Source organism: Narcine bancroftii, chromosome 1 (assembly GCF_036971445.1).
Source record: "Narcine bancroftii isolate sNarBan1 chromosome 1, sNarBan1.hap1, whole genome shotgun sequence".
NCBI lineage: Eukaryota > Metazoa > Chordata > Chondrichthyes > Torpediniformes > Narcinidae > Narcine > Narcine bancroftii.
The window spans coordinates 278,134,111-278,157,815 of NC_091469.1; the positions used below are offsets into that span (position 1 = coordinate 278,134,111).

General features: G+C 39.1%; 2 protein-coding genes across 3 annotated transcripts in view; one reads left to right on the forward strand and one right to left on the reverse strand.

Moving 5' to 3' along the window:
• Nucleotides 1-23,705, reverse strand: part of akip1 (A kinase (PRKA) interacting protein 1) — a 70,285-nt gene that overhangs the window by 17,434 nt on the left and 29,146 nt on the right. The window lies entirely within an intron of this gene.
• dennd2b (DENN domain containing 2B) overlaps nucleotides 1-23,705 on the forward strand; it is a 354,119-nt gene that overhangs the window by 2,348 nt on the left and 328,066 nt on the right. The window lies entirely within an intron of this gene.

Genomic DNA, 23,705 nt, shown 5'->3' on the forward strand with positions numbered 1-23,705 from the left:
TAGCAAAGAACACAAATATGATCTACAATGAGTGAGGCATGACAGTTTCTCCCAGGTCTATGTCTCAGTAACCCCACTCTTGCAATTGATTCTCCAGATCATCCACAGCTCACACCTTGGAGTGGAGCTCTGGGATGGTCTCAAGGGGAAAGCAGATCACATTAGTCTACATGTGGGCTTTATAGTGCAGCTAGCTGGGGAGGGGGTTTGGGCAGCTCGGGTGTGCCCACGTGACCCAAAGTGTAGTGGAGTACCAATTGCGTGGCAGCCTCACATGTGGATAGAGCTAACTTTGATGGCGTGATGGATGATTTTCGACCAGTTTCCCGCTGGAGTGGGGGGGGGGGGGGTGGTGGGGTGTCGAGTGACTTTGGTCATGTCTGTCAGAGCAGTCAGATGACCCTCTGTTTTACAACCTGAATCAATGGTCCAGATCTGCATTGCTAATCTTCCACCGTCTAACGCTTTTATAAATAAAAGTCTTGTTTTTGCAGTCAAATAAAATTGAGTGGACTTCTTTACCTTATTTGTAAGTCTGTCTTTAAATAGAATCTCTCTGAATTTTAAGGATTTGTCACTTTTTTTATAAATATTGTGAAAGCTTTTAATTATATAGATCACAAGATAAATTGGTAGGGCATACATTAAGTAGACTTGGTATTTGTAAGGATTTTAGAGATCATTTTAGACTTTTACACACTTTTACCAATAAGGTTTGAGTTTATTTATCACAAAATACCTTGTCAGTGAGAACGGTTCTTCTGCAAACAGACTAACAGGTTATCATTAACATTCATATACCTGTGTATAGCATAAAATTTACATGGTCTAGGATTACAATGAAAAGGAAGATCAATTATACCAAGCAAGGATAGCATTATAGCACTGTTGTGAGGTTCATTCAGGAGCCAAATGGCTGCAGAGAGGGCACTGTTTTTGAGCACGTTAATGTGTGTTTAACACTCATAAGCCTTCTCCTTGATGAGAGGAGAGAGTATGTCTGGGATGTGATGGGTTTTTTTCAATATGGTGGCTACTTTTCCTCTGGAATGGGAGTCCATGGAGGGGAGTTCTGAGCTGCTTCCCTCCTTTCAGTAATTTCTGATCTTGAACAGGCCAGCTCCTAATACCACACTGTGATGCATACAGCAAGTATGGTTTTGATGGTGCTCCTACAGAAGTTGACATATCCCAGGGGGATATGCAAATTTTCCCTAGTCTTCTGTCAAAGTGTTGGTGTGCTCTCCTGATTTCAGGTCAACATTCTTATCCCAGGTCAGGTTGTTGGTGGTATTTATTCCTACAATTTCAAAGCTATCCATTTCAACTTCAGTGACATTAATATGGACTTTTCCCCTTCTCCTGAAGTCCACGATCCTCTCCTTTGTCATTATTGAGAACAGAAGAGGGAAAACTGCCCATTCCTCATTTTGAGAAAGGTTAAACAACAGAGTTGACTCCCACTAAGTTGTCTTTGTTACATATTCTTTTGCTTTGTTGGATGTCTTCTAGAGCATTAATTCACAATTCTCCAAGTTAAATTACACTGACATTTTACTGTCCAACTGACCAGACCAAACTCCTGAAATTATCTTCATTCTCAAATGCAATCTTCTTTATCGTGCCCAGTACATTTGGGTTGAAATCACAATGCATGTTAAAAGCAAGGAGTTGATTACTGCTACTTTGGGCTCTCAGTGGAAACAACTGTCCAATCACAAATGCACCGATAGCTTTTTCTTCCTGATCTTTTCCATGAAATGTGATATTCTCTGTTTAGCTTCCTTGGATTTTACTTTATCACAAAATATTAATTTATATCTCGACTACTTCTGCCACAACCAGACCCAGGTGAAATATTTTGGGCCCAAATGGACCTTGCATTTTTCATTGCTATCATCTTGTTTTTTTTGTACACAAACTGTCATTGTTTTTCCTTTGATTTTGCTCACTAATATTTTCCTAATTTCCTTTTTATTTTCATTCTTACACTTTTACTCCTAATAGTGCATTTAGACTCTTAATGTCTGACATGTGCTTCCTTTTTTTGTCTTCTGCAGTCAATGTGGCTTGTCATCTTGGGCTCTTGTTTTGGAAAATTCTCCCTTTTTCTTGTAGAAACGTTTTCCCTGAATCCCTTAAATCTACTTCTTGAGAGCCTTCTGTTGGTTTCATACTGATATTTCTCAACCACTTTTTTCTAAACCCTATGTCATTAGTAATATTGGCCTCATGCCAATTTAAAATATTTTAACATTTATTGTCGAGTACATACGTGACATAAACTACAACCCTGAGATTCCTTTTTCCTGCAGGTGCGGCAGAATTACCCCTAATTGGCAGTGCAAAAGTAAATCGTACATAGCATAAACATGCAAACAAATAAAAGAACTCTAAATAATGAATGTTTTTAAAAAAAGTGTGCAATACAGAGAACAAAGAAAATCAATCAATAAAGTGCACAGATTAGAGTCCTTAAATAAGTTTCTGGTTGACTTTGACATTCTGCTAGTAGAGGGGTAGCAGCTGTTCCTGAACCTGGTCGTGAGTCTTGTGGCACCTAGACCTCTTTCCTGATGGGAGCAGCAAAATCAGAGCATGTGCTGGGTGATGTGGGTCTTTGATGATTGCTGCTGCCCTCCAACAGCAGCATTCCTTGTAGATGTACTCAATAGTGGAGAGGGTTTTGCCTGTAATGTCCTGGGCTGTGTCCACTACCTTTTGGAGGGCTTTATGCTCAGGGTCTTCCTATACCAGACCATGATGCAGCTGGTCAGCACACTTTACACCACATCTCTGTAGAAATTTGCCAGGGTTTCAAACCTCCACAAACTCCTAAGGAAGTGCTTTCTTCATGATGCCATTGATGTATTGGGACCAGGAAAGAACTTCCGAGCTAGTGACTCCCAAGAACCTAAATGTGCTCACCCTCTCCACCTCTGATCCCCCAATGATCATTGGATTGTACACCTCTGGCTTTCCTTTCCTGAAGTCAATAATCATTTCTTTAATTTTGGTGAGATTGAGGGCAAGGTTGTTGTTGGTGCACCATTCAGTCAGGTTTTCACTCTCTATCCTGTATGCTGGCTGACTCATCACCTTCCTTTATACAATCCACTACTGTGGTTCTTTTCAATAACTGCTAAATCTAATTGAATTATGATCAGCGCCACATAAAGTTCCCTTGGTAATATTTCTTTCATCTGCCCAGTTTCATTCCCTAAAACTAAAATGAAGATTAGTTTCATCCACCCAAAGTTTTTCTGAAGGCAGTTTAGGAATTTTGCATCCTTTCTATTTTTATTACACACACACACTAACTGCTGTACAATTAACATAGGGCATTGAGATATCATTATTAAGACGTTTTACATTTACCATTTTTGGAAAAAAAATCAAACATTTGCAATGCTGTGATCCTTTTTGATTTTTTTAGTTCACGTGAGCTTTAATTAATGAATTATATAACAAAGAATTGTTATTGTTTCTTCAACCAATAATGCCATGTTCCTTTCTTTTTTATGCACCTTGTCATCTCATCCAGAAACTGTGACTAAAAATGTTATGTTGCCTTCATCCCTCCTTGAGTTATATTTCAATAACTTAATGTTGTACTGCCAGTTGTCTCCATGTCCTCAAATCATCTGGTGCCTTCACTATGAATCTTGAATTTACATTAGTATGGTTGTTTTATTTAATCAGTCTCCATTTTTAGCTAGTCTTTTTCTCGATCTTTCACTCCTTAATTTTCTCTTCTATTTCTGTTTTGTAACCTACCAAATGATTTTGTACTAGCAGGCCCACCCATATGGATGACTGGTCCCTTTGCTATTGAGGTGTATCCTCTCTGAGCAGCCCAGATCTCACCTATGTCACTGGTCATGATATGGTCTCTTTTAGACCATGGGGTGTACACCTTCTCCCTTTAGAACCACAGTTGCGTGGTGATGGCCTTAATCTGGAGCAGAAAGGAAATATGGCATCTGTGATGGCAGAGACTATACAAGGTGAATGGAACAATAAATCTATTATTTTGTTCACCTTTTAGCTCCTTCCTCTAAACCTCTAGCAACCATGATGCTGTAGTCTTGGATCTAGCTTAAATCTTTGGGCAAAATATTTCCTTCAATTTGGAGCCAAGATGCCCTTTGGGAGCCTACTGAACTGCCAGCCTGTTCTCCATTTTGTCTGGCAGTCACACATCCCTCTCTCCATTGAGCTAAATGGTGACTAACTCCTGAAGCTATTGAAACATTCAATATGAAAATGGACCACAGTTGCTTAAGATCCAAAACCTAGAACCATATTTCCAGTGCCTGTGGATATCCTGGAACATGGTATAGGATGTTCATTCCAAATGTCTGAGTGGCCATGCCATATTTTCTGTTCAGATTAGCCCACGAAGCAGAAATCAGAATATTTAATGTTTATTCAATTCTTTAATCTAAATCTACTATGCTGCCCTTATTCACCAAGTCCAGTCTCTGGGCACTGGACTCTATGCTAAAACACGCTGAATCTACAGGGTTCTACGTGTTCTACGTGAGTTGATTTTAGTTTCCCATTTGGAGAGTGCTTGCTGACAGTAAGGAAAGCAAAACTACTTCTGGCATAAAATGAAACTGAGAACTTTATCATTCTGTATATGATGCACATTGAAAGGAGTGTTGGGGTGGTTCTAAGGCACAAATTGGCTCATTCATGCTAGGAGTTAAAGATAGAGAGGGTAGATGCAATCTAATTAGTGTTTGTATTGGAGATATGGGAGGCTACTAATAAAGTTGTAATCTAATTGATGTTTTCATTAAGACTGAGGGATTTTGAGCATGGCAAGGGAAGTATAATGTTCTACTCAAATCCAGGGATTGTGAACCTTTTCATTGAGAACAATGACAAAAACTAAGGGTATTTATAAAATCAAAGCCTAGATGAACGATTAATATTAAGTGTTTGAGATTCCTTCCTCTTAAATGATGATATGACTTAATTCCTCATTTAGATTATGATTTTATTATTCCCCTTTAGTATTTCTTTGTTCTCAATGTACAACATCACACTCCCTGGATTTGAGTAGAACATTATAACTTTATAAGTAGCCTCCCATATCTCTAATTTCTGACAAACTATCCATCTTCTAAATTTAATCATTGCCTTATAATGACCTTTAAAGACCTTATTTGTAATGTAGCCTGTCCAAAGTCTTCAATTAAAATAATCTTCGAAGAACTCAAAAGCCTTTATCTCTCATCAGAACAATTGTGCTTCCAGATTATTGGCTTGTCACTATCTTTGCTTGCATCTTTTAACAGCATAAACCAAACAAATTTCCCAACAAGGATGCAATTAATTTGTTCTTTTTTTAAATCCTAATTTGAACTATGTAATCTTACAAAAACTTGCATGTACCCCTTGTTCTCAATCTGGACCATTTTTAAATTCCTCAAGTAAATTACTATCATCTAAAGTCCATTATTCTTGTAACAAACCATTTCAAATCTTTGATTATGTTGCAGTCACATACATACTATCAGAAGTTCTTTGTAGTAACATTCACCAGCCCCCCTCCACCAATTAAATCTTAGATAAAGATCACAGGAAAAGATATGCTGTTGGTTTTGGGCAGTTACTTTTCCACTGATCTTATGAAAAGTTAAAGAAAGAAAAAAATGCACTGACAGAATGAGGACCAAGAGCAAGAAATTATAAGACAAACAATCTGCTGAAGGAACTCAATAGGTAAAGCAGCATCAGTAGGAGATTCAGATTCTAGCATTTGCATTCTCCCGTGTATGGTAAAAAATTATTTCTCCATTATTCTGGACCAAAGGTATAGGTGTTTGAATTTTAAAAATCCAACTATTTAACAAAGAATGCACAAATTTATCGTAAATAAAGTTTGAGAACGTAAGAAAGAGTAGCAGGAATAGGCCAATTGTCCTTTGAGCTTGTTCAAGGTTGATTTTCTTCCTCAAGGCCATATTTTGTTTCCTATTTTGTATTGTCCTTTAATAATCAAAATTAATCTGTTTGAATCAAATCACTGACAGTCCACAGCTTCCAAAAATTATCAATTAAGTTTAGAAATTTCATCTAATTTTAGTCCTAACTGACCTATCTATATTTCTGAGACTAAGAATTATTTGTACCTTGTCATTGTCTTTGTGCAGAGCATAAGATTTTGTAGTTGTATTTTGTGCTTAATATATCATTTAAAATAACACTGTTTTATGACATCAAGCCAGTATAAGCACATACCTTGATGAGCCAACTGAACTGAAAATTATCTTCACTAAGTCAAGGTTGACTGAATAATTAACATCTAAGATGCAGGGCAATTGTGACTATGCAATTTATGTAGAACATATGTTAACTCTGTTCATTGCTAATTACAAAATAATTTTAGCCAATACTTTCATAGAAAAAGTCTAAGAACATCAGTTTCATTTCTGCCACTTTTGCAGGAAGCTATGAAGGAAAAGACCCAGTAATTCATAGAGCAGGGATATTATTATCACAGATTTTCTACTTTTTTTTTTACCATGTACATTAATCTTTGTAGCAGTATTGTTAAAGTGGCAAATTACATCTGAATAGAAGACCAAAGGGTTATTATGAAGTCATCATTGGAGAATATCATGGTCACCTGACAACACGATTGTTGCCATATCCAGAAAAATAATCAGAATAGAGTGTGGGGTGTGTTACATGTACAAAATGCATGGATTAAAGCAGGAAAGGTATACCAAGAATGCTCAAAAGAGGGTAGCAACACTGGTTAGAATGTATTTCAGACTCCTGGAAGTACAAAATTTGGAGCATATAAGAGAAGAAGCTGGAGTATATAGGGTATGTTGACAGAGCCTGTTGTATGCTACAGAAGGAAAGAGAAATAAAGCTTGTATGCAATGATAAAACACTGAAATGTACAGTACTTAAGGCAGGACAACACACAGAACTTGTAATGGGAAGTAATAACATTTAGGTCACAAAAATTGACTGCACACAATTGATATGTGTACAAAATACACCATAGGCAAATTGTGATGTTGATCAGTATGTAATGCTGCATGGCCAAATAGGGCAATTAACACTAGGTGTTCAACTTGCACCAAGTATCTGATGCTCAGCAGTAGGCAGATGACCTGTGCATCCAGTTTTGAGTATTCGTTTAGTTGTTGATTGAATTAGTGTGTGGCCTTGTGGTATTTTGATACTTCTTCACAGTTTGTTGTTTAGAACTGATATGTGGCAGATCATAAGACCCAAGAAATAGGAGCTTGAATAGGCCATTCAGAGTGTTGAACTGCTTTGCCATTTCATAAGTTCGTGGCTGATCTGGTCATGGATTCAACTCTACTTATCTGTTTTCCTTCTCAATTCCTCCACTTTGCAAATCTGTTCATTTGTGTTTTTAAATGTATTAGGTAGACTCCACTGCTTCCTTGGGAAGTGAATTCCACAGATTTAACACTTTTGGGGAAAAACAATTAATCCTCATCTGTCTAAATTAGAAACCTACTCCTGCAAATCTATGTCCTCCAGTCGAGCATATCATACTTGTGGAAACAAGGACTACCTTCATTTCATTTTTCAGCAAAATGCAGTAATCCTTATAGTGCAACATAGTTGAGACAATGAGACCTATCCATGAAAGAGAGGAGCAAAGGAGGGAAGAGAGATGTTTAGTTAATGTACCCACCTACCAAAGTTGATCAGATGGTCATTCTTCCTTGTGAAGTCAAAACAGAAATATTTTTAAAAAATTTGAATACACAAATATTGGGATTCATTAATCTAAGTATTGAGTATAGGAGTTGGGATGTTATGGTAAAGTTACATAAGATATTGGTGAGGCCAAATTTGGAGTTATGTGTGCAGTTTGGTCACCTAACTACAGGAAAGATTAATAATATAGAAAAAGTACAGAGAAGGATGTTGCCCAGCCTTCAGGAACTGAGATACATGGAAAGGTTAAACAGGTTAGGACTTCATTTCCTGGAGCATAGAAGAATGAGGGGAGATTTGATAGAGGTACTGTATTTAAAATTATGAAGGGGATAGACAGAGTTAAAGCACTTGGGCTTTTTACTACTGAGGGTAGATGCGTTACAAGCCAGAGGACATGGTTAAGAGTGAAAGGGGAAATGTTTAGGGGAATATGAGGTGGAACACCTTCACACAGAGAGTGGTGGAAGTGTGGACAGGTGTACATAGGTGGGAGAGGTATGGAGGGCTATGGAATGGGTGTAGGTCGATGGGACTCGGCAAAAATAAATGGTTCCACATAAACTAGAAGGGCCGAAGGGGATTGTTTCTGTGCTGCACTGTTCTATGGTTCTAATACCAGGCTGGTGTAGTTGATTGATCCTGTCAATTGTATCACAATATTTCTCATCAAATTTTGGACCTGTAAATGTACAATTGTAACCCTTTTCACCATGGATTTATTTACTTATTTTAAATTTAAATTTAGACATACAGCATGGCAACAGGCCCTTTTGGCCAATTGACCTATGCCCTTCATTATGTTTTTTTTTGAAGGGTGGGAGGAAACAGGAGCCCCTGGGAAAACCCACGCAGGCACTGGAAGAACGTGCAAACTCCTTACAGAGAGCACCAGATTTGGACCCTGGTTGCTGGCACTGTAACAGCATTGTATTAACTACGCTGCCTCATTCTAGAAGAAAAAGGATTTGAATGGAGATCCTGAGCTTGCTTGGCTGTGATACCACCACTGAATGAATATATCAGGAGGCCTCCCTTCATGTGAGAACAATGGTCACTTTGGTATGTTCTGGACCATTGTCCAAACCACACTGCTAAAAAGTGGGTTGTTCATACTGCAAAGTTTCCAACAAGCCAGGGAGAAAATTGGAAGAGAGAAACTAGTATATTTGAGACTATTTGGATAGTTAAAGGAAAGCAATCCATCATTATAAATTAGAAAGAAGCTCCTTGGGAATTTGGGGTTGCTTTAGATTGGCTCAATGCCATCTGTCCATGATTCAGTGTTATTACTGTATGTGTGCCAATGAAAATCTATTCCTTAACATATTTGTACCTTTTTGGGCCTGATTTTCAACATGCACCATGTGGTTGAATTGGACCATTATCATACTGATAGGAATGCAAAAAAATTGTGCCCAAAAATTGAATTGCTTTTGATCAGGAGTACTGTATTTAAATAAGTGTGATAAACTCCTGTTCATGCCCATGCAAGTCAATTGTGATCTTAGTGAAATCCCTGTTTTAAGTGGCGCCACCTGCTCCAACCTCATTGGTCCACATCATAAGCGGTTCACTACCCTGCACCTGGACCTGCACACAGTTGAAATAAATGCAGACAATGTTAGGAGAGCTCAGTGAATCAGGCATTGTATGCAGATAATGTTTCAAATCCAAAATCCTTTACAGATGCTCCCTAACCTGCTGTAATTTTCCAGCACTTCGACTTTATTTGCATCAGAGGTCCAAGAGGGACCCTAAGAGGTGTTCTTTGAAACTGCTTTCAGGAATGATTGTGCCAGCAATTAGAAAAATATTGCAAGGAAATTACAAATTGTGCAGGTTAATGCTTTGCCACTTTGACTGAAACCTTACTAAAGACCCCTTGAACACAACCAGCCGCAACACTTGTACTTAAACGTGAACTCGTACACCCAATACCACTTTGATTAACTCCTTCCACTTATTGTCTTAGTCATTCTCAGCAACTCCAACATCACTTGTGGGCACACGCACTATTGTACACACAAAAGGCTGTACTGTGAGACTTCTCACTGACTAAATCCATCTCAGCAATTAATAAAACTCCCTCTTACATCAGCAATAATTCATCCATAACAATCATGTTATTACAGCCCTTTAAAATTAATGTTTCCGCATAGTCTTCCAGGGTACAGTTGGCCACTACAGGCAGCAAAATGGAGAGGAACCTTCCACTAGGCTGGAGAAAGGGGCTCTCTATATAAGCATTGGAGTAGCCACCATAATCGCTGTCACAGCTGAGGGTGTAATGAATGTCACTGATGTGCAAGTTTTTAGTTGCTCTTTAACAGGGCATTTTTGCAGTTAAAATTTGATGTTCTATCTGTGAGGGGATAGAGGAGAGACATTTGATTCACCAAGTCCATGCCAGCTCACAGAGCATTCCCATTAATTTTCCCTGTGACTCGTTCTCCTGCACACTAGTAATTTACAGCGGTCAATCACACACCAACCTGAATGGGATGTGGGAGGAAACTGGCACACCTCAGGGATAACTATGTGATCACAAGGAGACCCCTGCAGACCCCACTCACAATACGCGAATTCAGGATCCACACCACCAAGCACATGCTCTGTTCTTGCTGCCCCCATCAGGATGGGGGTTATAGGTGCACTAAGACTCACAGCACCAGTTGCTTCCCCTCCACCATCAGACTCCTCAACAACAAATTTAATCTGGGGCTCATTTAAGAATGTAAGTAAAACACGAAAGTCTGCAGACACTGTGGTTGGAGTAAAAAAAAAGTCTCCAGCATTGTGCTTTTACTAATTTAAGGGCATTTATGCACTTCTGTTTTATTTTCTCTCGGTATTGCACAGTCAGTTTGTTTACATGTCTATGAATCTTCTTGAGTATAGTTTTGTTGCACTACCAATAAATGGTAATTCTGCCTCACTCACAGGAAATATGATGTCTGGGTTGCATGTAATGTTGTGAATGTACTCTGATAATAAATCTGAACTTTATCTTTGATTGGGCCTAGGACACTGGCCCTGTGAGTACTGCATATCCATAGGACTCTTCACTAAGGAAAACATAAATAATCTTTAGGAAATAGTAGGGGACCGAGGATCTAATGTGAGGAAAGGACTGACAGAAATAAATGCAAGTCGAGAGGTTGTGTTTGGTAAATTGAAGGGATTAAAGGCAGATAAATCCCTAGGGCCGGATAGTCTTCATCCCAGAGAGCTTAAGGAAGTAGCTCTAGAAATAGTGGATGCATTCGTGATAATTTTTCAAAACTCTTTAGATTCTGGATTAGTTCCTGATGATTGGAGGTTGGCTAATGTAACCCCACTTTTTAAGAAGGGAGGGAGAGAGAAAATGAGAAATTATAGACCAGTTATACTGGCATCAGTAGTGTGGAAAATGCTAGAGTCAGTTATTAAAGATGCGATTGCAGCACATTTGAAAAGTAGTGATATCATCAGACAGAGTCAGCATGGTTTTTTGAAGGGAACATCATGGCTGCCGAATCTTATAGAATTGTTTTGAGGATGTAACTCATAGAGTGGATCAGAGAGAACCAGTGGATGTGGTATATCTGGACTTTCAGAAGGCTTCTGATAAATTCCCACATAGGAGATTAGTGTACAAACTTAAATCACATGGTATAGGAGATATGGTACAGAGGTAGATAGAGAATTGGTTGACAGGCAGGAAGCAAAGAGTAGGAATAAATGGGTTCTTTTCAGAATGGCAGGCAGTGACTAGTGGGGTTCTGCAAGGCTCAGTGCTAGGACACCAGTTATTTACAATATACATCAATTACTTAGGTGAGGGAATAGAAAGCAGCATCTCCAAGTTTGCAGATGACACGAAGCTGGGTGGCAGGGTCAGCGGTGTTGAGGATGCAGAGTGACCTGGACAAGTTAGGTGAGTGGGCCAATACGTGGCAGATGCAATATAATGTGGATAAATGTGAGGTTATCCACTTTGGAGGCAAGAACAGGAGAGAAGATTATTACCTAAATGGTGTCCGAGACCTGGGTGTCACGGTGCACGAGTCATTGAAAGTGGGCATGCAGGTACAGCAGGCAGTGAGGAAAGCGAATGGTATGTTGGCATTCATAGCAAGAGGGTTCGAGTACAAGAGCAGAGAGGTTTTACTGCAGTTGTACAGGGCCCTGATGAGACCACACCTGGAGTATTTTGTACAGTTTTCTCTCCTTATCTGAGAAGAGACATCCTTGCCATAAAGGGAGTACAAAAAAGGTTCTCTAGATTGATACCAGAGATGGCAGGACTTGCATATGGAGAAAGGCTGGATCAACTAGGCTTATACTCGCTGGAATTTAGAAGATTGAAGAGGGGGGATCTTGAAGAAGCATAAAATTCTTAAGGGATTGGACAGGCTAGATGCAGGAAGGTTGTCCCCATTGTTGGGAAAGACCAGAACCAGGGGTCACAGTTTAAGGATAAGGGGGAAGTCTTTTAGGACTGAGATGAGAATTTCTTTTCTTCTCTTAGAGAGTGGTGAATCTGTGGAATTCTTTGCCACAGGAAGTTGTTGAAGCTGGTTCCTTATCTATATTTAAGGGGGAGTTGGATTTGGCCCATGTGGCTAAGGGGATCAGGGGGTTTGGGGAGAAGGCAGGTACTGGGTACTGAGAAGATTATCAGCCATGATCAAAATGAATGGTGGTGTAGGCTTGAAGGGCCAAATGGCCTACTCCTGCACCTATTTTCTGTTTCTTTTGATGGTACCATACACTCACAATCTCCACACTGCCTTTAGCATTTTCAGATTTCTGATTTTTTTTTTTCAGATTTTATTGCCAGAGTACATGCATGATATCACATACAACCCTGAGATTATTTTTCCTGTGGGCAAGGCAGAATTACCACAATGGCAATGGAAAAAAAAAACTGACACACTGTACACATGTAAATGAAGAAATGTAAACTGTGCAATATAGAGATAGAGGGGGAAAAAAAGTGCAAAAGTAAGAGTCCTTAAATGAGTCCTTGATTCAGTTTGTCATTGGAGTCTGACAGTGGAGGGTAGCAGCTGTTCCGGAACCTGGTGGTGAGAGTCTTGTGGTGCCTACACCTCTTTCCTGATGGTAGCAGTGAGAACAGAGTTTGTGCTGGGTGGTGTAGATCCTTGATGAATTGCTGCTGCACTCTGATGGCAGTGTTCCCTGTTGATGTTTTCCATTGGTGGTGATGTTCTGGGCTGTGTCCACTACCTTTTGCAGGGCTCTATGCTCGGGGCATTGGTGTCCCCATAGTGGTGTTTCAGGAAAGAGCACCAACCAGCCACCCTTTCGGATCCCCTCCCTTCGTCTGGTGTAAAAATAGCACTTCAGAATGTCATTGTACTTGACACCGTGAGGCACAGCTCAGGCACTAGAACCACAAAGGATGAAGGGGGTAAAATGGAGGCATGTGTCGCACAGGGGAGACGTCTGCCCCAAGCTCCTTGCTGTTAGAGGTGGAGAGGAGATGCAAAAGATGCTGCAATCTGGATTTTTTTAAAAAAGCAATCTGCTGGAGGAACTTGGTGAGTTGTGCAGCATCAGTGGGTGAAAAGTAGTTGCCACTATTTTGGGATGGAGCCATTTACCAAGACCTGAAATGTCAAGACCTGGCAGGCAATTCTTTTATCCCACTGATGCTGTTCGATCTACTGAATTCTTGTGGCTTCAGATGGACAGATTGCATATCGGTATTCCTCTTGTGAACTCGATTGGATGAGCACACTTGGAAAGGCTGAGGTGAACATAAAATTTTCACCATTAAAGATATGGTTCAGTCATTGTATATTGTTAACATTGTCAATTTGCACTGATTGATCACTATCTTGCTGATGGCTCTGGGAAAGCAAATGCAGATACATTTGGCAGTATCCGTTTGATTGTAATATCAAGGACCAATGGAGAATCCACCTCTGCTCTCTCATAAGAATCCATCCTTTCCAACTGGCATGAACATTTCCATTATGCAGCATCTGGTGGAGCAGGCTTCTTCATCCAGTGGAAACATTCAAAGTCTCTGCAGTTCCACAGGTACCACTCAGAATAGGTTGCTGCAGCTAGGAACAGACTGGCTGTTCTCCATGAACAAGGTGTTGACAACTGGGAGCACAGTGTGCCATTAGGAGTCAGGTTGCTGTCCTGTGGGAGTTGGTCATCTGTTGGTACAGATCCAGAGGCAGTGTAGTGAGGCTGGGTCACAGCAGATAACAGCCCATTACATACTTGGTCATTGGGAAATTTCACTGTTAGAGTTCAGCATTTTTAACTTTGAAAATATCAGAATGTCAGGTCATTGAGATCCCCACCGTTTAGCTCAAGAGGGTGGAGTCACAACTTTCAGATCTCGTAACTCTAACCTTTCATCATGCCCATTACAAGCTACTGAATTGAAGCAGAGCAGCTTTCCATCTGCCTGGCAGAAAAGGCAGGGTAGTGATAGGATTTGAGGGAGCGCATGTATCAAGACCGACAAACTCATTTGGAAGGGTATCATGGGGGGGGGTCGGGGGTCACACAATAGTAAACCATTATTTCATTATACAGATTTTATTTCCTTTGTCCTTAATATTAATATTTATGTTTGTTGTAAAACTTAGTTGAACTAGCTTGTTGATCTAAATTTAACAGCCCTGATATTTAGCGGCCTTGTTTCAAGATGCCAGCAGTTAATTAATGTATGTAGGGAAACAGTTCTAAAAGGTTTCTCCACTGAGTTGCAATTAGTTGTGATTTTTTTTATACAATAAAAACATAACTCTGTATTTATCACTGTGTTATCTATGTCTATGACATTGTTCAGCTGGTCATTTCTTGCTGGTTTGGTAAACAGGGTTACGTTGAATATGTTCATTATATTGTTGTGTATTATGTTCCCAGGCTAAAGTTTAAGCGTCTACAACCTTTCTACATGTGGTTTACCATTTTATATATCCATGCTCTTTCAGTCCTTCAGTTTCTCTTAGGGTGGAACAACTTGTCATCATTCAATCTCAATGGTATGTGCAGAAAGAGCGAAGAAGGAGGGTTTGAAAAGATGGAAACCTGATTATAAATATTTGGCCATTTTATCTTGATGTTCTTATCTCATCAGTCTTTGTAATTTATTTTGCTATTTAACATCATTAAACCATTTTTTCTGCACTAAAGTATAAATAATGAAGTAATATTTTACAAAAACTGGCTATTGTCCATGTATATAATTACCACATATTTACTTCTAATTCTCTAAAATTCTCTTGTGTAAGGATAATGACTGATTATCCCAACTCTGTACCACATTTTCTTTGAACAGACATTATTTTGGTGGCCTGTTCTGGAGTCACCCAGTTGTTTTTGCAACCATGTGGATTTTCTCTGTGCATGTTAGATTCTCTAATCTGTGTGGCTGACCTGGACAATTTGTACACGCAACACATACATGAGAATGGATTGAGGTTGACAAGACCTCATATTTGCTGTAGAATGAGATGTTGGGGACTGCATTGAATGATCTTGTATAGCAAGGAAGTGCTTAGAAAAGTTTACCTCGATAAGTAATGACTGGACCATATCTTTAGGATTGGAAAGAAACTACTGGGTGGACTACTGTTGATCCTTGGGATTACACATGAGGGCATCTGGAAGGCTGGTATCACAAAACTCCTTCATAGCCGCATGATCTACCACCAGTGAGGGAAACGAATGCTAAAGAGCGGAAGCAACATAGAATTTTTCTCTCCCTAGTTCCACAATTACTCCGTACACTCCCAATGAAAGATGATATTCTGGAAACTGCGCTATCTCATCAATACATGAGGGACATTGTTTCAGTGGAGCATGTTCATTTAAATATAATTAAAGTATACATTGGATCACTGTTTAAAATTTCAAAATTAATGGTTTGTTCTTGAGGGACTTTTGTGGTTATTGTAATCATTTGTCCACTGTCAAATCAAAGTGCTTCTCTTTGTAAGTTATAGATATTGTTGAAAGTAACTTTGAGTTTCTGAAAAGGGAAAAAAAAATGGTTTGTGGTTATGAAAATAAATCTTGTATGAAAATAGAAAGTTGGCAAGACACAGTAAGTTAATCAGCACTGAGAAGAGAATGATCAGTATTTCAGGGACATTCTTTGTTCAGTTTTCCACAATTTCATTTAATGACTGCTATAGACTGGAAGGGGTTAGAAGTTTGAGTTTTCACAGTGTATTGGAATCCAGAACAGGAAATAGTTTATGAGCTTGGCAAACACAATTTATCACAACTCCCAGAAGTGTTCTGATAAATGTTGTGTCAATTCTATAATGTATTTAATTAGATCTGATGTTTTAACAGGTTTGTTGAAGTGAACTGAGATAATATTTTATATTTAACAAAAATCTGAAATTCACATGAACAGATTGGTGTGAGTAAACATATGTTAAAAATCAGAACTTAAATTTAACACCAGGTATTTTGAGAAAGTATTATAAATCTGCTTTGGGTAATTCCAGTGAAATGTAATTCGACATTATATAACAGTATTGATAAAAAGTTAATACTGTATATAGTTAGATATATTAAAATATCTGGAATATAATCTGTTGACATTCTTCTGAGTACCTCATTACCATCTGTGTCTCACAATGCCAGATCAGTGCTGCCGGCACCTGGTTACACAGGGAAGAAATGAGAAGCATGCTACTTAGCTTCTTGTTATTGCAGAATAGAGTACATTAGAATCCAATAAATCACCAGCTCTGATTCAGTAGTCTCACCAAATCTGAGTCAAAAGATTGAGATGCATTCTCGGCTGACACTCTCGTGCAATTTACTTTGCTAAAATATACAGCACATTTGTATTCAACACTGGCCAACAAATCCATTCAGGCGTTTTCATCTTCCTGCTGAGAGTTCTCATGTCCTTCATCAAATTACCATCATAACTTTCTACTCAATTTTCCCTCAAGTGCTTATTTAGCCCTCCATTAAATCCAATAGGTAATATCTCCCATTTTGGGTACAAATGTTAAACATTTTCCTGACATTATCTTGAGCAGCATTTTTTATGATGCTCAGATCACAATATTGAATGTATACTTTAACCAAGGTTCAACCTGATATTTGCCATAACTCTGTTCCTGCCCCAATAGAAATAAAATGGTTTGATAGTGTTTGTGTACACATAGACACACACCTGGCCTCTCAACTGCAACAGGGGAGCATTCCCAATGTTCTGTCAATAACTCTTTCTCAAGCAACATTGTCCTCACACAATTACCACATTGTTGTTGCTGAGACTTCGCTGAACACTTTTTGGCTGCCTTGTTATCTACTTTACAATAGCCATTATATTTCACTGATAACTAATTGTAGAAAATTTGGAAATGTTTTAAAATCATACAGGTCTTTTTTTTATTTTTAATTTTTCACACTATAAACCACATTAATCAAGATACATACATTTTCCTTTTCAAATATATACAGTGTCGTTTTCTCCCCCCCTCCCTCTTCACATCCCACCCTCCCTACCTCCCCTCCCATTAATTTAAAGTTCAGAATCTAAGATACATTAAACCCGTCAAACAATGTTGTCACTCAATAAAAATAAACAAGAAATTCCACTGAGTCAATTCTTTTCATTCCCTTCTCCTTCTGTCATTTTAGGTGGTAGATGTCCTGGGTAGGTTTTCTCTATTGTGTTTCATGTATGGCTCCCATATTTGTTCAAATATTATAATATCATTTCTTAAATTATATGTTATTTTTTCTAATGGAATACATTTATTCATTTCTATATACCATTGTTGTATTCTCAAGTTATCTTCTAATTTCCAGGCTGACATAATACATTTTTTTGCTACAGCTAGGGCTATCCTAACAAATCTTTTTTGTGCACCATCCAAATCAAGTCCAAATTCTTTGTTTTTTATATTACTTAGGAGGAAGATCTCTGGGTTTTTTGGTATATTGCTTTTTGAGATTTTATTTAATATCTGGTTTAGATCTTCCCAAAATTTTTTCACTTTCTCACATGTCCAGATTGCATGAATTGTTGTTCCCATTTCCTTTTTACAGCGAAAACATGTCAGATACTGTTGGGTCCCATTTATTTAACTTTTGAGGTGTAATATATAGCTTGTGTATCCAGTTATATTGTATCATACGTAACCTTGTATTTATTGTATTTCTCATAGTTCCTGAGCATAACTTCTCCCATGTTTCCTTCTTTATCTTTATGTTTAGATCTTGTTCCCATTTTTGTTTAGTTTTACCATTAGTTTCCTCATTCTCCTTTTCTTGTAGTTTAATATACGTGTTTGTTATAAATTTTTTGATTATCATTGTGACTGTAATCACATATTCAAAATTACTTCCTTCTGGTAACCTCAGACTGTTTCCCAATTTGTCCTTCAAGTAGGATTTCAGTTGGTAGTATGCCAACACTGTATCGTGAGTTATATTTATCCTTCATTTGTTCAAAGGATAATAATTTATTTCCTGAAAAGCAATTTTCTATTTTTTTTATCCCTTTTTTCTCCCATTCTCTAAAGGAAAGGTTATCTATTGTAAAAGGGATTAGCTGATTTTGCGTCAGTATTAGTTTTGGTAGTTGGTAATTTGTTTTATTTCTTTCTACATGAATCTTCTTCCAAATATTGAGCAGATGATGTAATACTGGAGAATTCCTACATTGTACCAATTTTTCATCCCATTTATATAATATATGTTCGGGTATCTTCTCCCCTATTTTATCTAGTTCTAATCTAGTCCAATCTGGCTTTTCCCTTGTTTGATAAAAATCTGATAGGTATCTTAATTGTGCGGCTCTATAATAATTTTAAAAGTTTGGCAGTTGTAAGCCTCCTTGTTTATACCATTCTGTTAATTTATCTAGTGCTATCCTCGGTTTCCCCCCTTTCCATAAAAATTTCCTTATTATTTTCTTTAACTCCTTGAAGAATTTCTCCATCAAGTGTATTGGCAATGCCTGAAATAGGTATTGTATTGTTGGGAAAATGTTCATTTTAATACAGTTTATCCTTCCTATTAGTGTTAGTGGTAAGTCTTTCCAATGCTCTAAGTCGTCCTGCAATTTTTTCATTAGTGGATAATAATTGAGTTTATATAGATGGCCGAGGTTTTTATTTATTTGTATACCTAGGTATCATATTGCTTGCATTTGCCATCTGAATGGTGATTCTTTCTTAAATTTTGAGAAATCCGCATTATTCATTGGCATTGCTTCACTTTTATTTGTGTTAATCTTGTATCCCGACACTTCTCCATATTCCTTCAATTTCTTATGTAATTCTTTCATTGATATTTCTGGTTCTGTTAAGTATATTATAACGTCATCTGCAAATAAACTGATTTTATATTCCTTGACTTTTATTTTTATCCCTTTTATTTTCTGTTCTTATCAGTTCTGCTAGTGGTTCTATGGCTAACGCGAACAATAAGGGTGATAGTGGGCATCCCTGCCTTGTTGATCTGCTTAAATTAAATTGTTTTGATATATATCCATTTACTGTCACTTTCGCCAATGGCCCCTTATATAATGCTTTAATCCAATTAATATATTTCTCTGGTAAACTGAATTTTTGTAGTACTTTGAATAAATAATTCCATTCTACTCTGTCAAAGGCCTTCTCTGCGTCTAAAGCAACTGCTACTGTTGGAGCTTTATTTCCTTCTACTGCATAAATTAAGTTAATAAATTTACAAATATTGTCTGTTGTTCGTCTTTTTTTAATAAATCCAGTTTGGTTGAGATTTACTATTTTTGGTACAGAGTCGGCTAATCTGTTTGCTAATAGTTTAGCTATTATCTTATAATCTGTGTTAAGTAAAGATATTGGTCTATATGACGCTGGTGCGAGTGGATCTTTCCCTGTCTTTGGTATTACTGTAATTATTGCTGTTTTGCATGAATGTGGTAAGCTTTGTGTTTTATCAATCTGGTTGATTACTTCCAGGAGGGGAGGAATTAATAAATCTTTAAAAGTTTTATAGAATTCTATTGGGAATCCATCCTCTCCTGGTGTTTTATTATTTGGTAGTTTTTTTTATTATCTCTTGTATTTCTACTATTTCAATGGTTCTATTAATTTATTTTGTTCCTCTATTTGTAATTTTGGTAGTTCAATTTTAGTTAAAAATTCATCTATTTTGTCTTCTTTCCCTTCGTTTTCTGTTTGGTATAATTGTTCGTAGAATTCTCTGAAGTTTTCATTAATCTCCGTTGGATTATATGTGATTTGTTTGTCTTTTTTCCTTGATGCCAATACCATTCTCTTAGTTTGTTCTGTCTTAAGCTGCCATGCTAGAATTTTGTGTGTTTTTTTTCTCCTAGTTCATAATATTTCTGTTTTGTCTTCATTATCTTCTTCTCCACCTTATATGATTGTAGTGTTTCATATTTTATTTTTTTATCTGCCAATTCTCTTCTTTTAGTTGTGTCTTCCTTCATTGCTAATTCTTTTTCTATATTTACTATTTCCCTTTCCAACTGGTCTGTTTCCGGATTGTAGTCTTTCTTCATCTTGGTTACATAACTTATTATTTGCCCTCTGATGAACGCTTTCATTGCGTCCCATAGTATAAACTTATCTTTCACTGATTCCGCATTTATTTCAAAGTACATTTTAATTTGTCTTTCAATGAATTCTCTAAAATCCTGCCTTTTAAGTAGCATGGAGTTTAATCTCCATCTATACATTCTTGGAAGGATGTCCTCTAACTATTGTCAATATCAGGGGTGAGTGGTCCGATAATATTCTAGCTTTATATTCTGTTTTTCTAACTTTGTCTTGCATGAGAGCTGATAACAGGAATAGGTCTATTCTTGAGTATGTTTTATGTCTACCTGAATAATGTGAATATTCCTTTTCCTTTGGGTGTTGTTTCCTCCATATATCCAAAAGTTGCATTTCTTGCATCGATTTAATTATAAATTTGGTTACTTTCTTCTTTCTATTAATTTTTTTCCCAGTTTTATCCATGTTTGAATCCAAATTAAGATTGAAATCCCCTCCTATTAGTATGTTCCCTTGCGTGTCTGCTATCTTCAAAAAAATATCTTGCATAAATTTTTGATCTTCTTCGTTAGGTGAATATACATTGAGTAATTTCCAAAACTCTGAATATATCTGACATTTTATCATTACGTATCTCCCTGCTGGATCTATTATTTCCTCTTCTATTTTAATTGGTACATTTTTACTGATTAATATAGCTACTCCTCTAGCTTTTGAATTATATGACGCTGCTGTTACATGTCCTATCTAATCTCTCTTTAATTTCTTGTGCTCCAATTCAGTTAAGTGTGTTTCTTGCACAAATGCTATATCAATTTTTTCTTTTTTCAGTAAATTTAGCAGTTCTTCCTTTTGATTTGGTTATGTATTCCGTTAATATTTAAAGTCATATAGTTCAACCTAGCCATTTCATACTTTGTTTATCTTTCCTTTCAGTTTCCTCATCATCACCTTTCCTTCTTATCCATTTCTGCTTTCCTGTTTTGAACACTTTATAAGACAACATTTCTAAAACATCAAACATTTCCCTTATTCTCCTATCTAAAATTTCTTTAACCCCACTATCCCCTCCCCTTCCTGAGTTGCCCTTTATCCCTTGTCGGGCAACCACATCTCCCCTCTCCATTTGGATTTGCGAATTCACTCGCAAGCGTCAACTGATTTCACAGTGACCGTAACTCCTCCCCACCCAGCCCCTCCAGAAAAGATTTTAATTTTCATATATAACAAAGGTCACTCTCTTAATTTCCTCCTTACTTCCTCTCTTCCCCTTCTTTCCCTTATTAATTCTTATCTATACTCTATTTATTTTCCTTTAAATACGGATACACTCATGTACACACATATATACATACACACGTATATATACATATATATATATTTTTTTTCTTTGGCTTGGCTTCGCGGACGAAGATTTATGGAGGGGGTAAAAAGTCCACGTCAGCTGCAGGCTCGTTTGTGGCTGACCAGTCCGATGCGGGACAGGCAGACACGATTGCAGCGGTTGCAAGGGAAAATTGGTTGGTTGGGGTTGGGTGTTGGGTTTTTCCTCCTTTGCCTTTTGTCAGTGAGGTGGGCTCTGCGGTCTTCTTCAAAGGAGGCTGCTGCCCGCCAAACTGTGAGGCGCCAAGATGCACGGTTTGAGGCGTTATCAGCCCACTGGCGGTGGTCAATGTGGCAGGCACCAAGAGATTTCTTTAGGCAGTCCTTGTACCTTTTCTTTGGTGCACCTCTGTCACGGTGGCCAGTGGAGAGCTCGCCATATAATACGATCTTGGGAAGGCGATGGTCCTCCATTCTGGAGACGTGACCCATCCAGCGCAGCTGGATCTTCAGCAGCGTGGACTCGATGCTGTCGACCTCTGCCATCTCGAGTACCTCGACGTTAGGGGTGTGAGCGCTCCAATGGATGTTGAGGATGGAGCGGAGACAACGCTGGTGGAAGCGTTCTAGGAGCCGTAGGTGGTGCCGGTAGAGGACCCATGATTCGGAGCCGAACAGGAGTGTGGGTATGACAACGGCTCTGTATACGCTTATCTTTGTGAGGTTTTTCAGTTGGTTGTTTTTCCAGACTCTTTTGTGTAGTCTTCCAAAGGCGCTATTTGCCTTGGCGAGTCTGTTGTCTATCTCATTGTCGATCCTTGCATCTGATGAAATGGTGCAGCCGAGATAGGTAAACTGGTTGACCGTTTTGAGTTTTGTGTGCCCGATGGAGATGTGGGGGGGCTGGTAGTCATGGTGGGGAGCTGGCTGATGGAGGACCTCAGTTTTCTTCAGGCTGACTTCCAGGCCAAACATTTTGGCAGTTTCCGCAAAGCAGGACGTCAAGCGCTGAAGAGCTGGCTCTGAATGGGCAACTAAAGCGGCATCATCTGCAAAGAGTAGTTCACGGACAAGTTTCTCTTGTGTCTTGGTGTGAGCTTGCAGGCGCCTCAGATTGAAGAGACTGCCATCCGTGCGGTACCGGATGTAAACAGCGTCTTCATTGTTGGGGTCTTTCATGGCTTGGTTCAGCATCATGCTGAAGAAGATTGAAAAGAGGGTTGGTGCGAGAACACAGCCTTGCTTCACGCCATTGTTAATGGAGAAGGGTTCAGAGAGCTCATTGCTGTATCTGACCCGACCTTGTTGGTTTTCGTGCAGTTGGATAATCATGTTGAGGAACTTTGGGGGACATCTGATGCGCTCTAGTATTTGCCAAAGCCCTTTCCTGCTCACGGTGTCGAAGGCTTTGGTGAGGTCAACAAAGGTGATGTAGAGTCCTTTGTTTTGTTCTCTACACTTTTCTTGGAGCTGTCTGAGGGCAAAGACCATGTCAGTGGTTCCTCTGTTAGCGCGAAAGCCGCACTGTGATTCTGGGAGAATATTCTCAGCGACACTAGGTATTATTCTATTTAGTAGAATCCTAGCGAAGATTTTGCCTGCAATGGAGAGCAACGTGATTCCCCTGTAGTTTGAGCAGTCTGATTTCTCGCCTTTGTTTTTGTACGGGATGAGGTCTGTGGGCAGGCAGGGCGTGTGTTATGAAGTGGCATTTCCTTTTAAATTGGGTGTTGGGGTTTTTTGTTAAGATATTGTGGCTGGCCTTTGAGCTTCACCTGCTGGGTGGTTTGTTGAATCTTATTTGCAAAGGGGGAGGCGGCGGCCCCAGTCCGGGCACAGGGAGAGCAGCGGCGGCCCCGGCCCCGGTCCGGGCGAAGGGTAGACGGCGGCGGCCCCGATACGGGCAGGAGCAAGGGGGAGGCGGCGGCCCCAGTCCGGGCACAGGGAGAGCAGCGGCGGCCCCGGCCCCGGTCCGGGCGAAGGGTAGACGGCGGCGGCCCCGATACGGGCAGGAGCAAGGGGGAGGCGGCGGCCCCAGTCCGGGCGAAGGGTAGACGGCGGCGGCCCCGATACGGGCAGGAGCAAGGGGGAGGCGGCGGCCCCAGTCCGGGCACAGGGAGAGCAGCGGCGGCCCCG